At 46.6% G+C, this 6872-nt stretch overlaps 1 non-coding gene across 1 annotated transcript; it reads left to right on the top strand.

Moving 5' to 3' along the window:
• Nucleotides 1-261: 261 nt before the first annotated feature.
• Nucleotides 262-335, top strand: Trnat-ugu (transfer RNA threonine (anticodon UGU)). Its single transcript has one exon. It is a non-coding gene; the product is annotated as a tRNA-Thr (tRNA).
• Nucleotides 336-6872: the final 6537 nt, after the last annotated feature.

Genomic DNA, 6872 nt, shown 5'->3' with positions numbered 1-6872 from the left:
CAGTAACTGTTCTTTCGAGAACAAGTTACTGTCTTCGTATATATATAGTTAAAGGCTACCCAGCCATTGACCTTCGTCTGTGCGATTGCGCACAGGTTACCCAAACTCTTACGGGAATCGCCAAAGCGTGCGCGAGTAATGAGTAGGTGGGCAAATGTGTACAAGGTACAATACATATGTAGAATTGTGGACAGTTGGGAATGTGAGTCTCACGGGAAGCGTGCAAGGGATAAGTCCCTGCAGTCGCGCTATTCATCTGTGTCCTCGGTGGCTCAGATGGATAGAGCGTCTGCCATGTAAGCAGGAGATCCTGGGTTCGAGTCCCGGTCGGGGCACACATTTTCAGATGTCCACATCGAGGTATATCAATAACACCTGTCGGCAGCTGAGGTTTTCAGTTAGTCTTCATTTAATAAGCATTACTCCATTTAAAAAAGTGTATGTCAGTACAAAAATACGAGGGTTGGAACTTAAATAGTGGCAACTATTTATTCACAACCGATACAAAAGAGTTACATGTTTGCACCTGTTACTGTCCTTCAGAGTAGTCACCAGCGTTGTGTAGCACCCGTGGCCAGGGATGTGGAAGGCGTAGTGCACCGTTAGCAGAGCCTGTTCTGTTGATGGTGCGAATGGAGCGGTCTACTGCCTGTCGAATCTCTGGAACAGTTCTGAAGCGAATGCCACGAAGTGGTTCCTTCATGTTCGGAATCAAATCAAAGTCACAAGGACTTAAGTCCGGGGAGTATGGTGGATGGTACAGTACTTCCCAGTCCCATCGACCGAACAGAGCAACCACAGCTTGTCTTGTATGCCCCCGCGCATTGTCGTGCAAAATGGTGGGTGGGTTGTGCAGAAAGTGTCGCCGCTTCTTTCGCAAAGCTGGTCGCAGGTGATGTTCCAGAGACGAACAGTAATACTATGCACTGACGGTCTGCCGTGGAGGAACGTAATGCGTTAGGGTAACACCGTCACAGTCGTACAAGAGAATCACCATAACTTTACACCCCTCCATTCGCACCATCAACAGAACAGGCTCTGCTAACGGTATATTACGCCTTCCACATCGCTGTCAACGGGTTCTACACAACGCTGGTGACTACTTTGAAGGACAGTAACAGGTGCAAGCATGTAACTCTTTTGTATCGGTTGTGAATAAATAGTTGCTACTATTTAAGTTCCAACCCTCGTACACTTTCTAAGTATCATTAAAAATCTGTCGATTGGCTAACAATACGAGCCCCTGTCTACCAATTCATTCTGTGAAAACATCGCCTCAATAGCATTTTCCATTTCCACAGTATTTATGAAGCAAGTTTTAGGTGATTCACCCTGTATTCATGATACAGATAGCATTACTCTTATATAATTTCCGTGGTTGAGCTGAAAAGCTAATCATTTACGTATCCAAGCATGTAATACGCTTCATGCCAGTATCACGTTTGTTGTGCCCCGTTTTCATCATGTTGCTATTTTAATGGCTAGCAGTGTATTTTTCCCGTTCCTGTTCCAGCTAAGCTGGCGCGTCACTGTTATGTCGACAGTGTTATACTTAGGAACAAAAAATGAATTAAAAGATAGAAGGAACGCGTAAACAACATTTCTCAAGAGCATGCAGTTTCGACCTTCTCGTGTGTAGCCAGCATTTAGTGTATATCGTCATCGGGCAGACACGGGTCATTTTCGCATGGTGTTATCTCAAAGAGGCCCGATTGTAAGCATCGAGTGAGCTAGCACATTAGGTAAAACACTCCACTCGTATTGGGAGAGCACCGCGTTCGAATCCTCATCCGATCCTCTTGATTTAGGTTTTCCGCGGTTGTTCGAGGCTGGAATGGATCCTTCAACAAGGCCTGGGCCAATATCCTCTATCAGTCCTCCACTTGAGCTAGTCCTCTGTTCTTAACTTCACCGCTGTCGTCAGGATACAAAATGCTAACCTTCCGAATGTGTCGCGCGGGGTAGCCGTACGGTCTATGGGGGGCTCTTGTCACGGTTCACGCTGCTGCACCCGTCGGAGGTTCGAGTCCTCCCCCTGGCATGGGTGTGTGTATTGTCCTTAGCGTTAGTTAATTTGAGTTAGATTAAGTTGTGCCTAAGCCTAGGGACCGATTACCTCAGCAGTTTAGTCCCACAGTCCTTACCACAAATTTCCAATTTTCCTTCCGAACGTCTGTCGGTCATTAATCGCGACCATTTGGTCATTACAAGTAAAAATATGTCACAATGTAAAGTTTTCCTGCTTCGGCTATGGCGACGAGTTAACGCAAATTATCTCTTTCAAAATCATCATTGGTGAAGCGAACTGCAATCAGCCAATCTTTGAAAGAATGATTTGTTCTCCGTAACTACAATACGGAAAAAACCGCAACCCAGAAAAATAATGAGTAATAAAATTTCGGGAACGCATTTGTTTAGGTAACATATGTAAGTGATCAATATTGCAAAAACACGGGATAATATAAGACCAAGATAAGCCATTGGAAATGTAAATGCTGGTATATTAATAGCCGATGTAACCACCAGAATATTGAATGCAGGCATGCTAATGTGCCTGCATTGTATTGTACAGGTATCGGATGTCAGTTTGGGGGATGGAGTTCCACACTTCTTGCACTTGATCGGTCAACACAAGGACGGTTAATGCTGGTTGTGAACGACTCTGGAGTTATCTTCAGATGATGTCCCGTATGTGTTCGATTGGGCATAGATATGGTACTCAAGCAAGTCAAGGCAACATGTGGACGCTTGTAGAGTGCGTTGAGCTACAGCAGCGGTGTGTGGACGATCGTTATCCGTTGGAAAACTCCCCCTGGAATGCTGTTCATGAATGGCAGCACAAGATTAGCAAGCAGACAAGTTTGTTGCAGGCCCTGAACTGGCCTCCTCCTATTCAACACACGGTCTTTGCTGACACCGAGGCAGAACCAGCTTTCGTCAGAAAACACAACACAACACACCTTCACCTTGCCATCCAATGAGCTCTCGTTTGACACTACTGAAGTCTCAAATAGCGGTGGTTTTGGGTCAGTGGATTGCAGCCTACAGGGCACGTCTGGCTCGTTGCTTTCCGTGAAGTAATCGATTTGTAACAGTTTGTTGTATCACTGTGGTGCCAATTGCTGTTCAGATTGCTACTATAGATGCAATATGATGCACCAGGGCCATACGCTCAATACGATGGTTTTCCCTCTCGGTAGTGCCATGTGGCCGTCCGGAGCCCGTTCTTCTTGCGTCCATACATTCTCTTGACCACCACTGCCAGCAGTCATATAAAGTTGCCATATTCCTGTAAACTCTTTGTGCGGTATCGCTGAAGGAACATCCAACTTCTCGTAATCCTACTACAGAACCTTGTTCAAACTCAGTGACATGTTGATAATGGCGTTTTTGTCGGCTTAAAGGCATTCGTGACTAACATCAGCTCACCACGTCCAATCTCAAAGGTATCTAACGCTCACGACCGTAACAAGGTATTTTTAATCAAAGCTATTTTCTGCATCCTCTTAGTGCCGCTACTAGGGCCACTCTTATGCGACTGGCACAGAATTAGAACAGACATCATCTTTCAGATGTAGAACGACGCCTACTAACTTTCGTTTTTGTCGGACACATACTTCTCGGTGTGAAATGATAATTAAATCGACACCCTAGCTGCAAACAGGAATTGCTATACATCATTGGGGACATATTGAAAATGTGGGCTCCGATCGGGGCTCGAACCCGGGATCTCCTGCTTACATGGCAGACGCTCTATCCATCTGAGCCACCGAGGGCACAAAGGATAGAGCGCCTGCAGGGACTTATCCCTTGCACGCTCCCCGTGAGACCCACATTCACATGTTCACACCACTACATTCGTAGTGCACCAAATAGATGTTTGCCCATCACACTCATTACTCGTGGTAGATTAATCTACCAAGTCCCGTACGACTTGGGGCATAGCGTGTGCGTTCGCACAAGAAGGTCAACGGCCGGGTAGCCATATTTTAACCATATATGAATGTAGTATCTGTTCCCGAAAGAACAGATACCATTGATGACCGTGCAGCTTCTCTAGAGTGAAATGATAATGAAATCGGCACCCTAGCTGCAAACAGGCGTTGATATACATCATTGGGGACATGTTGAAAATGTGTGCACCAACCGGGACTCACTTCTCGGTGTTGCGATTTTTTTTCCGTCATTGTAGTTGCGTATCTAGGGTTACTGTCATATAGCAGCGAAAATTTCTCGTAGAAATTTTACATATATTTACCTTGAGCAATGATTTTATTGTGGAATTTTTACGAGAAATCCCCGCTGGGGTTTGATGATAGGCCTAGACCTAGAACTGATTACAGAAAAATAAATGACCTACACAAAAATTGTGAGGGTAGTTGCTGTTTCCTTCCTCATCGATATTTCCGAAAAGAGCAGCGAAGTTTTCATGCCGTCACGGATGAAGTAACGTTACTGCTTTCACTTGATGCATGAACAAGTGAAGTCGTGTGGCGTGAATGGCTAGGAGATCCGGAAGGGCAGGTTGAGCTGCCTGAATTGGAAACGCGTTTCCTATTCTTCGCACCCGTCGCCATCTTTCCTTCGTGAAGTATAAGCGCTGTGTGTTGATTAAGTTGAGTTCTTAAGCGTAGGTGACTGTAACGGGTGTGTAGTGTCGTGTTATGTTTGTTTTTGTTGGATACCGAAGAGAGGAGGGAGAGGGTGAAACGCGGTTCCAGCAATCAAACTACTCGCAAATAGCACCAAGAGATGGTGAGGGGGGGTGGGGGGGCGCCGAGTCTAGCGTACCCACTCAACGGATGGATCACCATCAACAGCGCCACATGCCCTCATTTCACGAGATACTGCGGAGAGGTTTGGAATGTAATCCAGGGTTCTGGCGCAAAGATTAGTGATCAGGGATTTCACGGTACTACCACATCAGACCTCTCTGCCGTAGATGCAAGGGGAAAGTTGTCAACAGCACGTGGCATACCCGGACCGTCACCCACCCAAGTACTGACCGCAACCGTCGGTGCTTAACTTTGATCTGCCGGGAACCGGTGTGACCACTGCGATAGGGCCTTGAACTAGTAGTAAGATGTCGATAATGTCTGCAAAAAAACTTTCACATTTAGTCAGTAAACACGTTGAATGAGAGATATATCAAGGTAGTATCTGTTCCCGAAAGAACAGATACCACTGATGACCGTGCAGCTTCTCTAGAATGAAATGATGATTAAATCGACACCCTAGCTGCAAACAGGCGTTGATATACATCATTGTAGACATGTTGAAAATGTGTGCACCGGCCCGGACTCGAACCCAGGATATGCTGCTTTCATAGCAGACGCTCTACCCATCTGAGGCCCCGAGGGCACAGAGGATAGAGCGCCTGCAGGGACTTATCCCTTGCACGCTCCCTGTGAGACCCACATTCCCTACATGTCCACACCACTACAATCGTAGCGCGCCTAATAGATGTTTGCCCATCACACTCATTACTCGTGGCAGATCAATCTACCAAGTCCCGTACGAGTTGGGGCATAGCGTGTGCGTTCGCCCAAGGTCAACGGCCGAGTAGCCATATTTTAACTATATATGGAGGTAGTATCTGTTTGCAGCTAGGGTGTCTATTTAATTACCATTTCACTCTAGAGAAGCTGCTCGGTCATCAATGGTATCTGTTCTTTCGGGAACAGATACTACCTTCATATATGGTTAAAATATGGCTACCCGGCCGTTGACCTTCTTGTGCGAACGCACACGCTATGCCCCAACTCGTACGGGACTTGGTAGATTAATATGCCACGAGTAATGAGTGTGATGGGCAAACATCTATTAGGCGCACTACGATTGTAGTGGTATGGACATGTGGATGTGGGTCTCACGGGGAGCGTACAAGGGATATGTCCCTTCAAGCGCTCTATCCTCTGTGCCCGTGGCTCAGATGGATAGTGTCTGCCATGTAAGCAGGAGATCCCGGGTTCGAATCCCGGTTGGGGCCCACATTTTGAACATGTCCCCCATGATGTATATCACCGCCTGTTTGTAGCTAGGGGTCGATTTATCATTTCATTAAATGAGAGAGGCAACGCTGGCAACACAGTGTACATTTACCACTGTTGACGCATAAACAACGTGTGACAGGGCTCGAACCGTACTTTGGACATCACATTCGTGGCTACATTCGAACCACTGTGTGTATGCACATGATTAAACAGCAGTTCTCTGTGACAGGTAGAAAGGCCACCAGGGTGCATTAGTGCTGTTCGTGTTCAGTGTTTTTACCAGGCATGGTAGGGTAGATAAGAGGCGCGAATAGTTTCAGGTATCGAGTAATCATTGTGAAGGACGCTGACATACTGCGTACTCCCTTGACACAGTGTTTTCAGCACCTGACAAAGTTTGAAAAGGGCCTCGTTGTGGGTCTCCATTTAGCCGCTGATGGAATCGTGCAATACCCAGATTTGTAGGGCGTTCGGATGAGACAGTGGACGATGTTGGAAACGTGAGGGAAGACGTGTTCGATATTAAGATTACGTTCAACCACCTTTCACTCCCACAAGAGAAAACCGCCGTATTGTGCAAGAGGCACATCCTGTCCTCTTCATATCTGCGCCTGCCATCCAAGAACAAGAAATGGACTCCATGCAACATTTTCCTTCGTCCAGCACCATTTTTCACGACTAGCAGTAGCCGGACTAGTGAATTGCCGTCTCATCCGCAGGCTGCAGTTAACAGAACAAAACAGACGACTGGGTTTGCAGTGGTAGCGTCAGGAAGCATAGACTATTGTTCAAGGGCGTCCCATTATGTTCAACGATTAATCATGATTCTGCAACACCCAAGATGATCATCGCCGGCGGTTATGGGGGCGATCTGAGGAG

The sequence above is a fragment of the Schistocerca serialis genome, chromosome 8, assembly GCF_023864345.2.
Source record: "Schistocerca serialis cubense isolate TAMUIC-IGC-003099 chromosome 8, iqSchSeri2.2, whole genome shotgun sequence".
Lineage (NCBI taxonomy): Eukaryota > Metazoa > Arthropoda > Insecta > Orthoptera > Acrididae > Schistocerca > Schistocerca serialis.
This window is presented reverse-complemented; position numbering and strand designations above follow the sequence as displayed.